Here is a 19,430-nt window from a genome sequence, read left to right as displayed (position 1 = left end):
TTCAGCTGTTCTTTTTTTATTAGCTCTACTGGCCAAAGGCCAGAAGAGCTTATGCGATGGTAATGTGTACGTAGTATGTGCGTCCGTGCGTCTGTAAACAATTCCTTGAATATATGCCACGTACAGTTATGGTTCATACTTTTCTACATATGACAAAAAAGGTGTAAAATGATTTCATATTTATTTCATATCTATATTTCGCTCTATTTTGTTGTCATTAAAGTCATCAAGTATGTTCTTCGTATATTGGCAATGTCTTAATTAAAAATATTAAAACACTTTTGATTGACTTGACTTGTGAACCATTATAGTTATTTGTGTAAATGTTTTTCAATGCATCATACGGTTGTCAAAAATTGGTGTGATGATGCTGCATACTATATTTGTGAGCCATATTCCGAGACTTTAGTCCGCGAAGTAACTTGATCCTCTGTTATATTTGTGTATCCTTTACAATAATGAACCAGTGTATCATATATGATATTTAATCAAATTATGGATACATCTAAACACAAGATAATAAGATTATTTGGTATTTCTAAAAGATTAGGAGCAGGCAACACCGTTGGATACCCTTTGGCGTCCATTGATGGTCACCGACATTGACCCCAACTTCTTCTTGCACAGAGGTATACATCACGTCCACCTTTCTTTCTAAGGTTCACTGAAACTCTTCCCAAAATATTAAAAGATAATCTTATACGAAATACCACACAGACATGTAAAGTGTCCGCCCACAAGTACTTTAGGTCAGTTAAGCAAAATCCTCTTTAACTTGCTGATGTTGGTGTTACACTAATCGCTATAGATGTAGAAACTAGAAATGAATCGATCTCATTTTTTAACATCCTATCCATATGCCATTTTTCACGCTCATCTCTCACAACGTTTCAACCATTTTATGATGGATGCCTTCAATTTACCACATAGTATCAAAAGTTATCAAAAACCATATATGTTTAACACCTCTTAAAGGCGCATTCTATGAGAAAATACGTTTCGAAGCGTAAACAAATCATGCAAAATTTTAATCATACTATGCGTTCATGTGGTGAACTGAATATCAGCAAGAATACAAGTAGAAATTTGGAATGACGTGTAAGACAGTACGAAAAATATTGTTTTGTTAATATCAGCAAGCCTACAAATACATGTTTGGAATGACGTGTAAGATAGCACACGAAATTGTTAATATCGGCAGCCTACAAGTACGTGTTTGGAATGACGTGTAAGATAACACACGAAATTGTTAATATCGGCAAGCCTACAAGTATGTGTTTGGAATGACGTGTAAGATAGCACACGAAATTGTTAATATCGGCAAGCCTACAAGTACGTGTTTGGAATGACGTGTAAGATAGCACACGAAATTGTTAATATCGGCAAGCCTACAAATACATGTTTGGAATGACGTGTAAGATAGCACACGAAATTGTTAATATCGGCAAGCCTACAAGTACATGTTTGGAATGACGTGTAAGATAGCACACAAAATTTTTAATATCGGCAAGCCTACAAATACATGTTTGGAATGACGTGTAAGATAGCACACGAAATTGTTAATCTCAGCAAGCCTACACAGTCATGCAAGTTTGGAATGACGTGTAAGATAGCACACGAAATTGTTAATATCGGCAAGCCTACAAGTACGTGTTTGGAATGACGTGTAAGATAGCACACGAAATTGTTAATATCGGCAAGCCTACAAGTATGTGTTTGGAATGACGTGTAAGATAGCACACGAAATTGTTAATATCAGCAAGCCTACAAATACATGTTTGGAATGACGTGTAAGATAGCACAAGAAATTGTTAATATCGGCAAGCCTTTAAGTACATACATGCCATATCCCCCGGAGGGGGAAAAATCCCCTGGAATTTCGACCCATCCCCCGGTCTCCCGGAGGGGGATGAAAATCCCCCGGAATAAAAAAAAGTGTGTTTAAAATTACGCACATTTATCACAGGGTTTAATTATATATGCCTGTTTACAGTTACAATGCCCTTCCTGTCCTGAAGCTTAATTGGATTATCAACTGATGGTGTGTTTTAACAACACCTATTGGGTGGCACTTAATAAATCAGCAGGGCACATTTCATGCATTGTTTTGATTGAAACTGACAGAATTTGCTTGAAGTACGTGTTTGGAATGACGTGTAAGATAGCACACGAAATTGTTAATATCAGCAAGCCTACACATGCAAGTTTGGAATGAGGTGTAAGAAAGTACGAGGTTGTGATTAATGCGATTATAAGCAAGTTTACAAGTACTCCACCTACGTGTGCATGTACTCGTCATGTTTTGCAACTTGTGTTTACGCGTGTGGCGGACATGTAATTACCCATCATCATACTTTTATCATACATGCCATATCCTCCGGCGGGGGGAAAAATCCCCCGGAATTTCGATCCATCCCCCGGTCTCCCGGCGGGAGATAAAAATCCCCTGGAATTTAAAAAAAAAATTATTATTTTTTTTTTTTTTTTTTTTGAAATTTTACATCAGGCAATAATGACAAAGTGAAACCACAGTATGTGAGTGAAACTCTCCAAAAGGAAACTTTTACAACAAGTGATCAATTAATTTGTAGTAATTTTTAAAGGCAAAGAAATATTACTCATTTGGAAGGAAGAAATTAATAATATTTATTCTATTCTCTTATTGTCTGAAAGTCATCAAAGCTGATAGAATTAAGCACATTTTTTTTAAAGACTTTGGAGGAAGGTAAATTTAATTTAATTGTCTCGAAAACATATTTTTCCAATGACATATTTTGTTCTGCAAGTGCATTACAGTATGACATGACAGTGTATCATAAAAATATGATAAATCATGACATAAAATAATTCTGTATAATGAAAAAGTTTAGAGGTTTTCAAAGCAAACTATATGTGAATACATTTTTTCATACTTGCGTCTGAAAATATTTTTAATTTCGCCAACTTAGACCTGCTAAAAAAATCCCCCTGAATACAACCAAAATCCCCCTGAATTTTCAGCCTTTTGAACAAATCCCCCTGAATGGTCTCCAGAAAATATGGCATGTATGTTTTATGCATTTTCCAAATATGCAGCTATTAAAGGTTTCATATAATTCCCTTGCTTCTTAAGCATTACAACTGTTTCATCTAACCTGAGTCATTCTAAGGTTATTTAATTCAAGTTAGCTTTGTATGCAATAATGTTATATATGAAACGAGTTACCACAACGGTGGCTATAATGCCGATACTTGGAAAGGCAATATGACATGCCTTAAATAATTAAAAAACCTCTAAATGTGGTTGTATCTATGTGTATCTGCGATGCCATTTTGAGGATGAGAGTTAGGTCTAGTGGTTAAGGTGTCCAACTACGAAGATGTTATTATTGGTTAATATATTTATAATTGTGTAAATAATTTTGCATCAGTATTTTTATATTCGCCATTTAAGGATCAACACCATTAAAGGCACATTAGTTTATTAGCATATGTCCATCTCAATGCAAAGAGAGATTTGAAAGAACTTGGCATAAATGTTCACAATTAAACACTGCCACTCGAATGCAAATCCCCATTTATATAAGTCAAATGTCAAGGGAACACATTGAGGATGCAATTCATACATTACTAGGTGTACATGTAATTGTCACTGCCAGTGATGTAGCAAGAAAACAAACTCTATTTTTCCGAGAAAGAAATTTATTGCACAAGTCTTTGCATTGAATTATAAAAGAGAATTAAAAGTAAAATACACAATATAAAACACAACAGACTCCATTTATGAAGCCTTACATTATCAAAGTACATGTATAGTAAAACATATTTTTAAAGCATTTGTTCCCATTTCTCAAAACCATGATGAAATATATATCACAACAACATGAACTTGAATGACTCAAAGGCTACCACAAACTGGTCTCAACTTTAATTCTACAATCAAATGATGGCAATAATAATTAGGCCATTTTAATAGGTATATGTCACTTAAAAAGATGTATATAATAAGTGATTTTAACAGCATTTGATCCCTTATGATTCAAAATAAAAGATGCAGAGACCAATAAATAAATAGTGTACATGTTTACAAATATATAGAAAATCTAGATGCTTATGATTAAAGTGACACTCTTATTCAAAATCAATACATACACATGTACAACAAACATCAATTATGACTGCTAAGCCTGTAACTACTTACTAAATAATGCAGTTATGAAAATTATTAATTACTGATAACAAGATTGTAACCATGTATTTAATAGCGAAAGCGCAAAACATATTAAATGATTGGTGAATGCTAAAAGATTTACTGTGGTCTACTAATATATTAGTCTCAAAAGGTTAAAATACTGTGTTTTAAGCTCATTTCAAAATTAAACTCGGTATCCTTCATAAGAACCATTGTTTTTGACAATATTCATCCTTCTTGGAATATTTAAACAATATTATTAATTGTGGTAAATCTTATTTGGGAGTTTGAGTGCATCTTTAACAAAAGCCCAAAACACCATTGGCTGCATAAAAAATTTAAACTATTAAGAAAAAAAATAAACATTAATTTTGTACATAAGAAATATACAGTCATGTTACAGCTAATTGTATCCACTACCCGAATTATTAAAAGTATTTACGAGTTTGAACAGAACCTCTGGCAATGTCAGAGATGGATTTCGGTCTCCAAGCCGGTATATATATTGGGTTTAAAAGAGGTAGAATTTCTTATTTCTTAAATTTTCACTCAAAAACAATCATGTATTTGAAGGGTCGTAACTTTTTTACATTTTCGGAAAATATGCCTTAAATATGTCAATTCGTTGAAAAGTTTCTAGCTTTAACACTATTTATCCACAAATTATACACACTTTGTCTGTTGATTTATCACCAAAAAACTAAATCATGATGGTTTCATCAATAACGTCCATGTGACACAGTCATGGCCGCATCTTTGGGGTCATCTCTGAATCCATCCACCCACAGAGAGGTCCTACAAAATATGATTCAAAACCACATATTAATTGTCTTCAAATATGATATCAATCATGTGTAAATTTGAAAATATATACAAGAATGCAATGTTCAAGTCATCAAATGCTCCTGAAGTGGGGGAAAATTGTTTTATAGAACTACTTGGGCTACAATGACGCGGACGCATTAAAGATGCACTCTTACTCCAAAATAAGATTTACCAAAATTAATGTAATTGTATATTGATGAAAATAAAAAGGATGAACAAAAGTATAAAACAATGGTTCTTATGGAGGCTAATGAGTTGAGTTTGAAAGAAATGTGCAGAAAAAACAGTATTTCTAACTATGAGACAATAGTACATCACAGTAAATCTTTTAGCACTCCCCAATCATTTAATATCTCTGCGTGTTCAACTTTTAAATTCACAGTTATAAGCTTGTTATAAGTAATTATTTTTTACCATAAATGCATTATTTAGTAAGTAGTTAAAGATTTATCAGCCAAAATGTATCTTTGATACACATGTGTATGTATTGATTTTGAATAAGAGTGTCACTTTAATGCAAACCTATGTTATACAATTAAAACTATTACTATTACTTAAACCTCTAAGTAAGAAATACACTTTTTTCCTTACTAGTATTTTTCTATGAAAATTCTATCGCAACAGCAATTTCAAGACAGTGATACTCATTGATGAATAGGTCCTCAGACAGCTACATTTTCTGAGAAATTGAGATCTAACAAAATTTGATGTTTCTCCAGATAAGATTTATAGATTTAGATGAAATAAGAAAAATGATACAATGTTTGTGACCTTGTTTTTCCTTATCCCTGATTAAGCCCCTTCACTGCATTTAAAATGTGTTAAAAAAATTGAATAATGAAAATAATGAAAGTTCCACAGTGCCTCTTAAAATGAATGAAAATCCTGTTAACTACTAGATTTTAAAGCATAAAACAGGTTTTCTATGTACACATTTGGAACATCAATTAGTATCTTAGTCCCTGATACTGTCAACTTCTTGTTTTAGTTGAAAAATGACAAAAGGAAAGCTTAGACTTCTAGCAGTGTTTAGGAAATAAATACACAGAAGCTCACCGTCTGATATTAATCCTGGCTCTAGTTCGGCGTACTGGAAACTCCGGCCCAATGTACTGGATCTACGCGCCATCGGCAGTATCTGCAAGATGACTGGGTGTAAATCTTGGATACCTCATTTATTAAATCATTATCAATTTGAGAAAGTTCTTATCCAAATATTAGTAGTGTACGTACATGAAGCTTAGTCAGAACATCTGAAAAAAATATTTAGTCTGGGATCTGGGAATTTTGATGTGGAATGTGAGTTGCGCTCAGAACAAGTACAGACTTTAAACGAGTGCATAAATCGTAAGCTTGTAGCCAAAATTTATCCCTTACCTAAAATTTGTAGGGCTATACTGAGGGCTTAGCTGTAAACTGCATGTGAGGGACTGTCCACATTAGCCTCTAAAATGAGGGGAAAGGTGGCATAGACGACTGGTGGTACCACTTTGCATTTCTGCCAGCACACAACAAGGAGTGTCTGAAAATGACAAAGAATGACGATGCACTGGTACTGTCAAACATGTATTTCTGTCATGTAGCAGTGCTGGTTCAGTGGCATCAAAACCACTGCAACTGAACAATTCACTACAAATGTCTGGTCAGAAAAAAGATACAAATATTACTGGGAAGCCTTTCTCACCCAGTGCGCCACACCCTGTTGCTGAAACCTGTGTGTGTCATGGAGCTGTGCTGGCTCTCTGGGAGAATCAAAAGTTACAAAAGATGTCACATTGACAGCTGTATGCGCAGCCTGTGCCCGCTACACTCAATGCTGAAAAACGGGTAACCTTTTTCTATACACAGGTCACCCCAGTTATCCCAGTTATCATTATTAATTGAATGCATTGTTTGATTCAAGTATAAATGCTTTAATGTTTTAATTTGAAAAGTAATTCATTTCTCGTAACATTACATCGGAATTTGTAACAATAGAAAGGTAATCTCTATAACATATTCATAAAACTCAAATTTAAGGAAACAAAACATGTATTTATTTCCTTAACCAAGAGTCAACAATAAACAACGTTTGCTAATAGATCATATGGACTTCGCTCTTTTTCTTCCATTCTTCATATAAGAATCACCTTTTTTATGCAAGTTTAATAAATTAATATTATTGATAACCATTTTATATAAACTTTTTTATGACCTTTGCATGATAATAGATCTATGAGATTTATTTATGCATATATATATATGTCATTTTGAAACAAATCACATATTTCATAAAGTTATATCACAGACTGATTACCAAAGTATAAGGGATGATATCTTTACTAAAACACAACATCATTAAAATGCGTTGGATACATGTACATGTATATTTATATATATGCCGTTTCTGTACATGTTTGTACCATTCTTACCAGCTATGATTGTTTAAAGTCGGCAGGGCCTCTGCTGTAGGTAAATGTTGGCATAACTGGTACCAAGATAGTTAACAGCAACAATTAAATACAGCCCTTCCCCATTGGTAGTCCTACAAATAAAAAGTACACATTTACCAAAAGGATATGGACATGGATATACATGGAGGCACCCTTCTGGTAGTACCAATATTCTGTGAATGGAACCATCAACTAATATGTTAAACTTCCTTTGGCTTTATTCATTACAAAATAATAAGATGGTCCTATCAATTAATATGTTTTATACCCAGGGGAAAGCTGCTACAATCATAAGAGGGTTGTGCTGTGAGCTACTCAAGAAATTACTCTTGGCACTATTGTACGGCATCACCTATGAATAATAATGAGGATAAAACTCAAAATTAGTAGCCCTTTAACTAAATCAGGAGATATCCCATTAGTGGCACTATCAATTAGTGATATAGAAAGATAATTATGTTTCAAACAATTAATTTGTTAATGTATATTATGTATTATTAGATTTACAATTTCATACTCAAACATCAATATTCTTCGGTTAAGAACTGTCAACTGGCCAAATTTCAACCAGATAGCTGTATAATTCCAAAATCCAAATGTCACTGGTATACCATCCATTCCCGAAATAAGAAAAAAACACTATCTATAGAAAGATAATTTTGTTTCAAACATCAGAGGAAGGCTCCTAAAGAGATAACTTGGCTGTGCAGATTACTGCATCCACAAGCTCTCAAAGGAGTCTTCCAAGATGAGGATTAACCAAAAGATCAGCAGCCCCTTAAATAAATAAAGTGATATTCCATCAGTGGCTCTAGCAATTAATATGTGCAATACCCTTTGGGTTCATTCAAATGAGCAGGTCCTATCAATTATTGCAAACAAAATAATTGCCCTGAGATTCGTTATAGAAAAAAAATTCTTTGTATGTATGTATTTCTTCAGACCTTGCGGTCAAGGATAACCCGTGAAAGTGCAAGCACTTATTTCCAACGGGGTCCTTTGTTTTTTGCTGAAGGGACAGCACGCTGAAGAGACAGTGGTGGGATACAAGGAAGTCCGGGTGCGATACCCTAGCTCTTTTTCGAAGAGACCCCTTGGTTCTTTTACGTGCTCGGTGTAAAGCACTGATACACGGGGTACAACTTTCCTGGGTTAAACCAGTACTGAGTACACCACTTTTCCAAGCACTACCCTTTAAATGCCAAGCGCCAGGCAAGGGAGCTACTTGTATTAATTTTTAACGTCTTTTGGTATGACGCGGCCAGGGATCGAACCCACGACCTCCCGCTCCGTAGGCGGACGCTTAACCACTGAGCCACGGAGACGGTAGTGCCAATCTGGTGTACAGCCCCTTTAACGAAACTGACTCACTTTTTATTTCTATTGCCTTGAGTGTAAATGTTAAAATGTCAAAACTATATAAGAAAATAATGTATTATTAATTTATATTATGCATTATTAGATTTACAATTTCATACTCAAACATCAATATTCTTCGGTTAAGCACTGTCAACTGGCCAAATTTCAACCAGATAGCTGTAAAATTTCAAAATCCAAATGTCACTGGTATTAAAGTCAATCCATTCCCGAAATAAGAAAAAAAACGCTATCTATAGAAAGATAATTTTGTTTCAAACATCAGAGGAAGGCTCCTAAAGAGATAACTCGGCTGTGCAGATTACTGCATCCACAAGCTCTCAAAGGAGTCCTCCAAGATGAGGATTAACCAAAAGATCAGCAGCCCCTTAAATAAATAAAGTGATATTCCTTCAGTGGCTCTAGCAATTAATATGTGCAATACCCTTTGGGTTCATTCAAATGAGCTGGTCCTATCAATTATTGCAAACAAAATAATTGCCCTGAGATTCGTTATAGAAAAAAATTTCTTTAGTGCCAATCTGGTGTACAGCCCCTTTAATGAAACCGACTCACTTTTTATTTCTATTGCCTTGAGTATAAATGTTAAAATGTCAAAACTATATAAGAAAATAATGTATTATTAATTTATATTAATTATTAAATTTACAATTTCATACTCAAACATCAATATTCTTCTGTTAAGCACTGTCAACTGGCCAAATTTCAACCAGATAGCTGTATTATTCCAAAATCCAAATGTCACTGGTATACATTACATTCCCTAAATAAGAAGAAAAAAACGTTATCTATAGAAAGACAATTATGTTTCAAATATCAGAGGAAGGCTCCTAAAGAGATAACTCGGCTGTGCAGATTACTGCATCCACAAGCTCTCAAAGGAGTCCTCCAAGATGAGGATTAACTAAAAGATTAGCAGCCCCTTAAATGAATAAACATATTGAACTCAAGCTATCTATAGAAAGATAGTTTTGTTTCAAACATCAGAGGAAGGCTCCTAAAGAGATAACTCGGCTGTGCAGATTACTGCATCCACAAGCTCTCAAAGTAGTCCTCCAAGATGAGGATTAACCAAAAGATCAGCAGCCCCTTAAATAAATAAAGTGATATTCCATCAGTGGCTCTAGCAATTAATATGTGCAATACCCTTTGGGTTCATTCAAATGAGCTGGTCCTATCAATTATTGCAAACAAAATAATTGCCCTGAGATTCGTTATAGAAAAAAAATTCTTTAGTGCCAATCTGGTGTACAGCCCCTTTTCTAAAACCGACTCACTTTTTATTTCTTTTCCCTTGAGTGTAAATGTTAAAATGTCAAAACTATATAAGAAAATAATGTATTCTTAATTTATATTATGTATTATTAGACTTACAATTTCATACTCAAACATCAATATTCTTCGCTTAAGCAATGTCAACTGGCCAAATTTCAACCAGATAGCTGTATAATTCCAAAATCCAAATGTCACTGGTGTACGTTACATTCCCGAAATAAGAAAAAAACGCTATCTATAGAAAGATACTTATGTTTCAAATATCAGAGGAAGGCTCCTAAAGAGATAACTCGGCTGTGCAGATTACTGCATCCACAAGCTCTCAAAGGAGTCCTCCAAGATGAGGATTAACCAAAAGATCAGCAGCCCCTTAAATAAATAAAGTGATATTCCATCAGTGGCTCTAGCAATTAATATGTGCAATACCCTTTGGGTTCATTCAAATGAGCTGGTCCTATCAATTATTGCAAACAAAATAATTGCCCTGATATTCGTTATAGAAAAAAACTTCTTTAGTGCCAATCTGGTGTACAGCCCCTTTAATGAAACCGACTCACTTTTTATTTCTATTGCCTTGAGTATAAATGTTAAAATGTCAAAACTATATAAGAAAATAATGTATTATTAATGTATATTATGTATTATTAAATTTACAATTTCATACTCAAACATCAATATTCTTCGGTTAAGCACTGTCAACTGGCCAAATTTCAACCAGATAGCTGTATAATTCCAAAATCCAAATGTCACTGGTATACATTACATTCCCTAAATAAGAAGAAAAAAACGTTATCTATAGAAAGACAATTATGTTTCAAATATCAGAGGAAGGCTCCTAAAGAGATAACTCGGCTGTGCAGATTACTGCATCCACAAGCTCTCAAAGGAGTCCTCCAAGATGAGGATTAACCAAAAGATTAGCAGCCCCTTAAATGAATAAACATATTGGACCCAAGCTATCTATAGAAAGATAGTTTTGTTTCAAACATCAGAGGAAGGCTCCTAAAGAGATAACTCGGCTGTGCAGATTACTGCATCCACAAGCTCTCAAAGTAGTCCTCCAAGATGAGGATTAACCAAAAGATCAGCAGCCCCTTAAATAAATAAAGTGATATTCCATCAGTGGCTCTAGCAATTAATATGTGCAATACCCTTTGGGTTCATTCAAATGAGCTGGTCCTATCAATTATTGCAAACAAAATAATTGCACTGAGATTCGTTATAGAAAAAAATTTCTTTAGTGCCAATCTGGTGTACAGCCCCTTTTCTAAAACCGACTCACTTTTTATTTCTTTTCCCTTGAGTGTAAATGTTAAAATGTCAAAACTATATAAGAAAATAATGTATTATTAATTTATATTATGTATTATTAGATTTACAATTTCATACTCAAACATCAATATTCTTCGGTTAAGCACTGTCAACTGGCCAAATTTCAACCAGATAGCTGTAAAATTCCAAAATCCAAATGTCACTGGTATTAAAGTCGATCCATTCCCGAAATAAGAAAACAACGCTATCTATAGAAAGATAATTATGTTTCAAACATCAGAGGAAGGCTCCTAAAGAGATAACTCGGCTGTGCAGATTACTGCATCCACAAGCTCTCAAAGGAGTCCTCCAAGATGAGGATTAACCAAAAGATCAGCAGCCCCTTAAATAAATAAAGTGATATTCCATCAGTGGCTCTAGCAATTAATATGTGCAATACCCTTTGGGTTCATTCAAATGAGCTGGTCCTATCAATTATTGCAAACAAAATAATTGCCCTGATATTCGTTATAGAAAAAATATTCTTTAGTGCCAATCTGGTGTACAGCCCCTTTAATGAAACCGACTCACTTTTTATTTCTATTGCCTTGAGTATAAATGTTAAAATGTCAAAACTATATAAGAAAATAATGTATTATTAATTTATATTATGTATTATTAAATTTACAATTTCATACTCAAACATCAATATTCTTCGGTTAAGCACTGTCAACTGGCCAAATTTCAACCAGATAGCTGTATAATTCCAAAATCCAAATGTCACTGGTATACATTACATTCCCTAAATAAGAAGAAAAAAACGTTATCTATAGAAAGACAATTATGTTTCAAATATCAGAGGAAGGCTCCTAAAGAGATAACTCGGCTGTGCAGATTACTGCATCCACAAGCTCTCAAAGGAGTCCTCCAAGATGAGGATTAACCAAAAGATTAGCAGCCCCTTAAATGAATAAACATATTGAACCCAAGCTATCTATAGAAAGATAGTTTTGTTTCAAACATCAGAGGAAGGCTCCTAAAGAGATAACTCGGCTGTGCAGATTACTGCATCCACAAGCTCTCAAAGTAGTCCTCCAAGATGAGGATTAACCAAAAGATCAGCAGCCCCTTAAATAAATAAAGTGATATTCCATCAGTGGCTCTAGCAATTAATATGTGCAATACCCTTTGGGTTCATTCAAATGAGCTGGTCCTATCAATTATTGCAAACAAAATAATTGCACTGAGATTCGTTATAGAAAAAAATTTCTTTAGTGCCAATCTGGTGTACAGCCCCTTTTCTAAAACCGACTCACTTTTTATTTCTTTTCCCTTGAGTGTAAATGTTAAAATGTCAAAACTATATAAGAAAATAATGTATTATTAATTTATATTATGTATTATTAGATTTACAATTTCATACTCAAACATCAATATTCTTCGCTTAAGCAATGTCAACTGGCCAAATTTCAACCAGATAGCTGTATAATTCCAAAATCCAAATGTCACTGGTGTACGTTACATTCCCTAAATAAGAAAAAAAGAAGCTATCGATAGAAAAATAATTATGTTTCAAATATCAGAGGAAGGCTCCTAAAGAGATAACTCGGCTGTGCAGATCACTGCATCCACAAGCTCTCAAAGGAGTCCTCCAAGATGAGGATTAACCAAAAGATCAGCAGCCCCTTAAATAAATAAAGTGATATTCCATCAGTGGCTCTAGCAATTAATATGTGCAATACCCTTTGGGTTCATTCAAATGCGCTGATCCTATCAATTATTGCAAACAAAATAATTGCCCTGAGATTTGTTATAGAAAAAAAAATCTTTAGTGCCAATCTGGTGTACAGCCCCTTTTATGAAACCGACTCACTTTTTATTTCTTTTGCCTTGAGTGTAAATTTTAAAATGTCAAACTTAATAAGAAAATAATGTATTATTAATTTATATTATGTATTATTAGATTTACAATTTCATACTCAAACATAAATATTCTTCGGTTAAGCACTGTCAACTGGCCAAATTTCAACCAGATAGCTGTATAATTCCAAAATCCAAATGTCACTGGTATCCATTACATTCCCAAAATAAGAAAAAAAACGCTATCTATAGAAAGATAATTTTGATTCAAATATCAGAGGAAGGCTCCTAAAGAGATAACTCGGCTGTGCAGATTACTGCATCCACAAGCTCTCAAAGGAGTCCTCCAAGATGAGGATTAACCAAAACATCAGTAGCCCCTTAAATAAATAAAGTGATATTCCATCAGTGGCTCTAGCAATTAATATGTGCAATACCCTTTGGGTTCATTCAAATGAGCTGGTCCTATCAATTATTGCAAACAAAATAATTGCCCTGATATTCGTTATAGAAAAAAAATTCTTTAGTGCCAATCTGGTGTACAGCCCCTTTAATGAAACCGACTCACTTTTTATTTCTATTGCCTTGAGTATAAATGTTAAAATGCCAAAAGTATATAAGAAAATAATGTATTATTAATTTATATTATGTATTATTAGATTTACAATTTCATACTCAATTATCAATATTTTTCGGTTAAGCACTGTCAACTGGCCAAATTTCAACCAGATAGCCATATAATTCCAAAATCCAAATGTCACTGGTATACGTTACATTCCCGAAATAAGAAAAAAAATGCTATCTATAGAAAGATAATTATGTTTCAAACATCAGAGGAAGGCTCCTAAAGAGATAACTCGGCTGTGCAGATTACTGCATCCACAAGCTCTCAAAGGAGTCCTCCAAGATGAGGATTAACCAAAAGATCAGCAGCCCCTTAAATAAATAAACATTTTGAACCCAAGCTATCTATAGAAAGATAATTTTGTTTCAAATATCAGAGGAAGGCTGCTAAAGAGATAACTCGGCTGTGCAGATTACTGCATCCACAAGCTCTCAAAGGAGTCCTCCACGATGAGGATTAACCAAAAGATCAGCAGCCCCTTAAATAAATAAAGTGATATTCCATCAGTGGCTCTAGCAATTAATATGTGCAATACCCTTTTAGGTTCATTCAAATGAGCAGGTCCTATCAATTATTGCAAACAAAATAATTGCCCTGAGATTCGTTATAGAAAAAAACTTTTTAGTGCCAATCTGGTGTACAGTCCCTTTAATGAAACCGACTCACTTTTTATTTCTTTTGCCTTGAGTGTAAATGTTAAAATGTCAAAACTATAAAAGAAAATAATGTATTATTAATTGATATTATGTATTATTAGATTTACAATTTCATACTTAAACATCAATAGTCTTTGGTTAAAACAAATGCATGTATACAAACATTCACTTCATTACTAATAAGGTACCTTAAATAATAAGGTTCCAATGCATGTGGTCCAATGTTGCAGTTGTTCTGGCAAAACTTCAGGCAGGTTGCTGGATATATTCCTATTAACACACTTCAAGATGAAATAGATCAATCCGTCTATAAGAAAAAGAAACAAATCATATTTGATATGCAGTATAGTTCAAAAAACAAAAAACATAAATGGTTATGCCAAGAATACATTTATGTGCCACCATGTTGAATTTTTTAACAATACAATTACTACAATTTTGATACAAATAACAGTCCAACTGCAATCATAACCAACTAGAAATAATACCATGACTAACCTCTTAAATGATCTTGAAAGTATTATATCATCATATAAAATTATCAGCTGTGTCTACCACAGAAGTCAGGTGAACAATGACTTTCAAAACTCCCTCCTAAATTGAGCAAACAACTGGTCACACCTGATAACAACAAAAGACCACACAGGTCAATATGTACCTTCAATCACCACTTATGGTCAAAGGGAGATAATCACAACAGGATCTCAAATTAGATCTGGTTAGGCCTTTAAAAAATGTTTGGTTATTAACCAAACATTTTTTTAAGGCCTAACCAGATCTAATTTGAGATCCTGTTGTGATTAAGATTGCTGACAAAAAATCAGATCGTAGATTTTCATATTTTAATATTTCCATTCGAAAATTAATGTTTTATGGCACAAAGCGCTACTAACGGTTTAAGAAAAATGCATAAAACATAATTTTTTTAACTTATATACAAATATGTGCAATCTCATTTTTTTTCAGCAGTCTTATTTAACTGGTTTCAATGGATTTTCGCTAAAATCTGCTCGTTACAAGACAAAAAATAAAAAAGTTGTCAAAACGTTCAATCTGTGAGAGTGCAGCTTTAAATGTTAACATGCCCTTAAAATTTACCAGAAGTTCGTAAGTCAATCAGGGGCCATAACTTGTATCAAAAATATAATGGAGTTGGATATTATGGAGTTATGTTACCTCATTGTGTGAATGGTCCTGAACAATTGTGTGAAGTATTAAGTCAACTGAATGAAGAGTATAGAAGTTATAAATAAATATCAACCTGCCCTAAAACTTTAACCTTTAAATCAATCAGGTGTTTGAAAATTTTCAGCACATACCTAATCTTTTCACCAGGTTAGGATTATTAGCATATATTCCAAAAGTTTCCAGTTGTTTACAAAAATCACATTTTACTTCTGCATGGAAACACAATTTAAAGAGTGCGTGGCAAAAAGCACAGCATAAAATACGGGAATTAGTTAGGCTATGCGTTTTATTCGGTATACAACCTTTTTTGGCGCAGAAGACATTCTGCGTTTATAATAATATTCATATTTAGTTAAGCAATTTACTTCACACAGGTGCTAAAAATAGGTCATTTAATGTTTATGAGCTTCATGGTATATGTATAAATGTACAGTTTTTAATGAAAAATAATAAGATATATATTACTAACTGGTTTAAATATTCCACTTTTAAATGTATCAAATAAAAAACACACATGTTTCCCAGTTTTGTTAATAATTTAACAGTGTTCGAGAACTACTTCTGTCAAACTAAAAGTTGACGCTTTTTGAGCTCCTCATTCGAACCTCATGGGAATGGACTTAAATTGTTTAATTTCACTTATAATAAGATTTAGCATTATTTCAACAGAAGAAACATCGCTGTATATATCACAGTCATTTGATGGGAATGAACTCCTGCGTTGGTGTCATTTGACCTGTACAAAATTTAGTGACATTTAACCTAAAATATTTGTTTTTTCAGATTAATCATAGGGGTCACTTCTATTCCTCTGATAAATCTGAAAAAAAATAATATATTTTAGATGAAATGTCACTAAATTTTATATATATTTTATATCATATATCTGAACTTTAATATGAACATTGATATCATTTATAACATCATTTATCTTTCAAAATAAGGATACTTTATTTGATAAAACCATTAGAAATAAAACTACTCGCCTACTGGAAGTCCTTGTCCAAATAATTGTACGTTTATTGATTTTTTTTTAATTTTTGATATGGCAAATCCTTCAGGTACAAATTGTTAAGTATCAAAAGTGGGTAGTTATTCCGATTGGGATTCCGGGTTAAAGCATAAATACATCTATAAAATATCATAAAAACAAGAAATATTACCAGTTATGTTATTTTATATTTAATAGTTCCGTACACCAAAAATAAATATCCAACTTCTAATATGAGTTTGACGGGTTTTCTTCATTTCATTCTGTCAAAACATAACGATATATACATGAAGGGCACCTGCAAGGCTTCTGGGCACAATTTTAAAACAATCGGAATATTTCGGCCATGGCGGAGTTGTTACGATTGTATTAATGCAATTGTAACCACACAACCCCAGGTCCGGGGAATAGCCGGGACTTTGACTTTCAGTCCAGCCAACCCAGAGTAAAATCCCCACCCTGTAGGGATGAACTATTGGTTAAACCCCGGCCATATGCCCCTGCACCCCAGAGACTCTATATAAGGCCCAATCTCTGCTAAATTTGGCACTAAGACAAAAACCACCGCACTCACCCGGCCCTGTGGGGCCACCTGGAAACACGGCTCTTTTCCCCTGCTATCCCCAGTATACCCCTGGACCGGGGGGGGGGGGGGGGGGGGGGGGGGGGGGGGGGGCCGTGGTTACAATTGACTGGTGCATAACAAGGTCTATCTCGAAGCTTGCCAGAGGTGGCCGAGTTATTACGATTGGATCGAGTTGTTCCCCTTGGCATTAATTGTTGTCTGTGTCAGTCAACTTTCAATTTATTGGAAAATGTGTTTTAATGCATTAAATGCTTGTTAATTCAGGGTTCCAATTTAGCTTTGAGGAGCACTCGCAAAATTTTGCGAGTGCATTTTGAGGCAACTCGCAAAATGAAAAATCAACTTGCAATTTTATTATTTGCTTTATTCCCTTATAATATTGTCTAATTAAAGTAGAAATTAACACCTAAGACATATTATGAATATTAAAAAGTATCAATCTTGAGTGACTCGACTACTAGAACTTGTTGATGGCTTATTCTATTTGGGGGGTATGAAAAGACTCATCTGATGCTGGCAGCTTTTTGATAACAAAGCTGTCCAATAATTTGACATTGTTCACTTTGTATATTTACCCTCGCCATCGGGTATTTCAATACCCATTCGACAAGCACGCTACAGATTTCATTAAGTCTATAAGTATTAAAAACAATAAAATAATAAATTTAAAATAAAAAAAGCAACAGTAAATGTAGCGTGGATACTTTGGACCATGAAATATATCGATCAACGAAGTCTATTCATTTTGACAGTTGGGCGGAAATATATTCAAAGGATGATGGGGTTTACATATAGTGCGCGAAAGCGCTAAATTTAGCCAATGATTGAGCTAGGTGATTACGTCATTCGTATTAACTTTGTATTATGCACACCTCGGAGCATCCCGGAAAGATTCGAGATTAAACTCGGCCTTTTCAGTATTTGTTCTATTTTTGAAAACCTACTAGAGCGTGACTCCGTACTGCCTTCCTTATACCGGTAGTGTAAACATGCCATGTATAGGCTGTTTACACTCGACTACGTAGCGGAATTAAGTTCATGTTTATTCTACTTTCCTTTTAACATTTTGTGGTCTAGAAAAAGCCACTCGCAGAATTTTGCGAGCTTGAATAAAAGTCACTCGCAATTTCCAAATGTCTCTCGCATTTTGCGAGTATGCGAGTCTAAATTCGAACCCTGAAGTTATGTGCAAAATAACTTTTAACTTACATGGTAAAATATGAATATAGCCTGTGTGTATCAATTCTATCGGTGTACTAAGACTTCCTTTGCTTACTGTGAAATCGAAGTTGATATATTTTGTAAATGTATAATTTTTAATACATATATGTTGAGGATTTAATTACCTTTCAAATTATGTGGTCATAAAAAGTATTTCTATAGTATGTGTCTGACACCTGACCTATTTGTTGACATAGAGGTCGGCCATTTTGTTTTGTTCTGTGTACATGATATTTTCACTAGATAACAATACCAAACATGGAGGTAACGTGACCGCGAATATGCATGTTGTTAAGAAGCACCTGTCAGTGACGTCATCAGCATATATAAATAGATGAAATCGGGAAAATCTTATCTGGGTTTTGCGAGATTCTAGCAATAGCAATGGCTTACATTTAAAAAGTTGAAGTAGAATATAGAAAAAAAATGTAATTACGTATATATTTTAATTTCTGGGGAATTCTTACGCATAGAAACAACATGATCTTCAAATTTTTGTAGCTGACAGTTCTCTCGAATGAATATAAACAATCTGAAGTGCAGGTACCCGTTCACATGATCGTTATTCGGCATGTTTCGGATTACATCGATAGACGGTATACACCGATAGATGATACATTGAGTATAAATCTTATGATCAATTTCGACCATAAAATACTTAATACAATTTCAATATTTTTAAAACACCCCCGCTTTTTGCACCAACCCGTTTAGACGTTACAGTAGGGATTGGAAGAATCCCGTATTACACGTCTATTATTTTAGACTACTGGAAGTCCCAGCCAAAATACGTCATTTTATAATTGATTAAATTGTTCATTGTTCACTGAAAACACAAACAGTACCTCTACATTAAAAAGATATTGTACGTGGACATACTTTATTCCTGTTAAGTGAGCATTGGTCCGCAGACACGGCAAGTCAACAGTTTGAGGAAGAAAACGAAGAAAAGCCAAGATCATCAAGATGTTT

General features: G+C 33.9%; 2 long non-coding RNA genes across 2 annotated transcripts; both read right to left on the bottom strand.

Moving 5' to 3' along the window:
* Positions 1-4,646: 4,646 nt before the first annotated feature.
* Positions 4,647-6,473, bottom strand: LOC128203770 (uncharacterized). Its single transcript, XR_008256046.1, has 3 exons — positions 6,374-6,473; positions 6,053-6,134; positions 4,647-4,966 (listed from the first exon to the last, which is right to left on the bottom strand). It is a non-coding gene; the product is annotated as an uncharacterized LOC128203770 (long non-coding RNA).
* Positions 6,474-6,710: 237 nt separating this feature from the next.
* Positions 6,711-19,430, bottom strand: LOC128203769 (uncharacterized). The gene is made up of 4 exons (XR_008256045.1): positions 19,338-19,430; positions 14,661-14,779; positions 7,408-7,520; positions 6,711-6,812 (listed from the first exon to the last, which is right to left on the bottom strand). It is a non-coding gene; the product is annotated as an uncharacterized LOC128203769 (long non-coding RNA).

The sequence above is a fragment of the Mya arenaria genome, chromosome 9 (assembly GCF_026914265.1).
Source record: "Mya arenaria isolate MELC-2E11 chromosome 9, ASM2691426v1".
Taxonomy (NCBI): domain Eukaryota; kingdom Metazoa; phylum Mollusca; class Bivalvia; order Myida; family Myidae; genus Mya; species Mya arenaria.
This window is presented reverse-complemented; position numbering and strand designations above follow the sequence as displayed.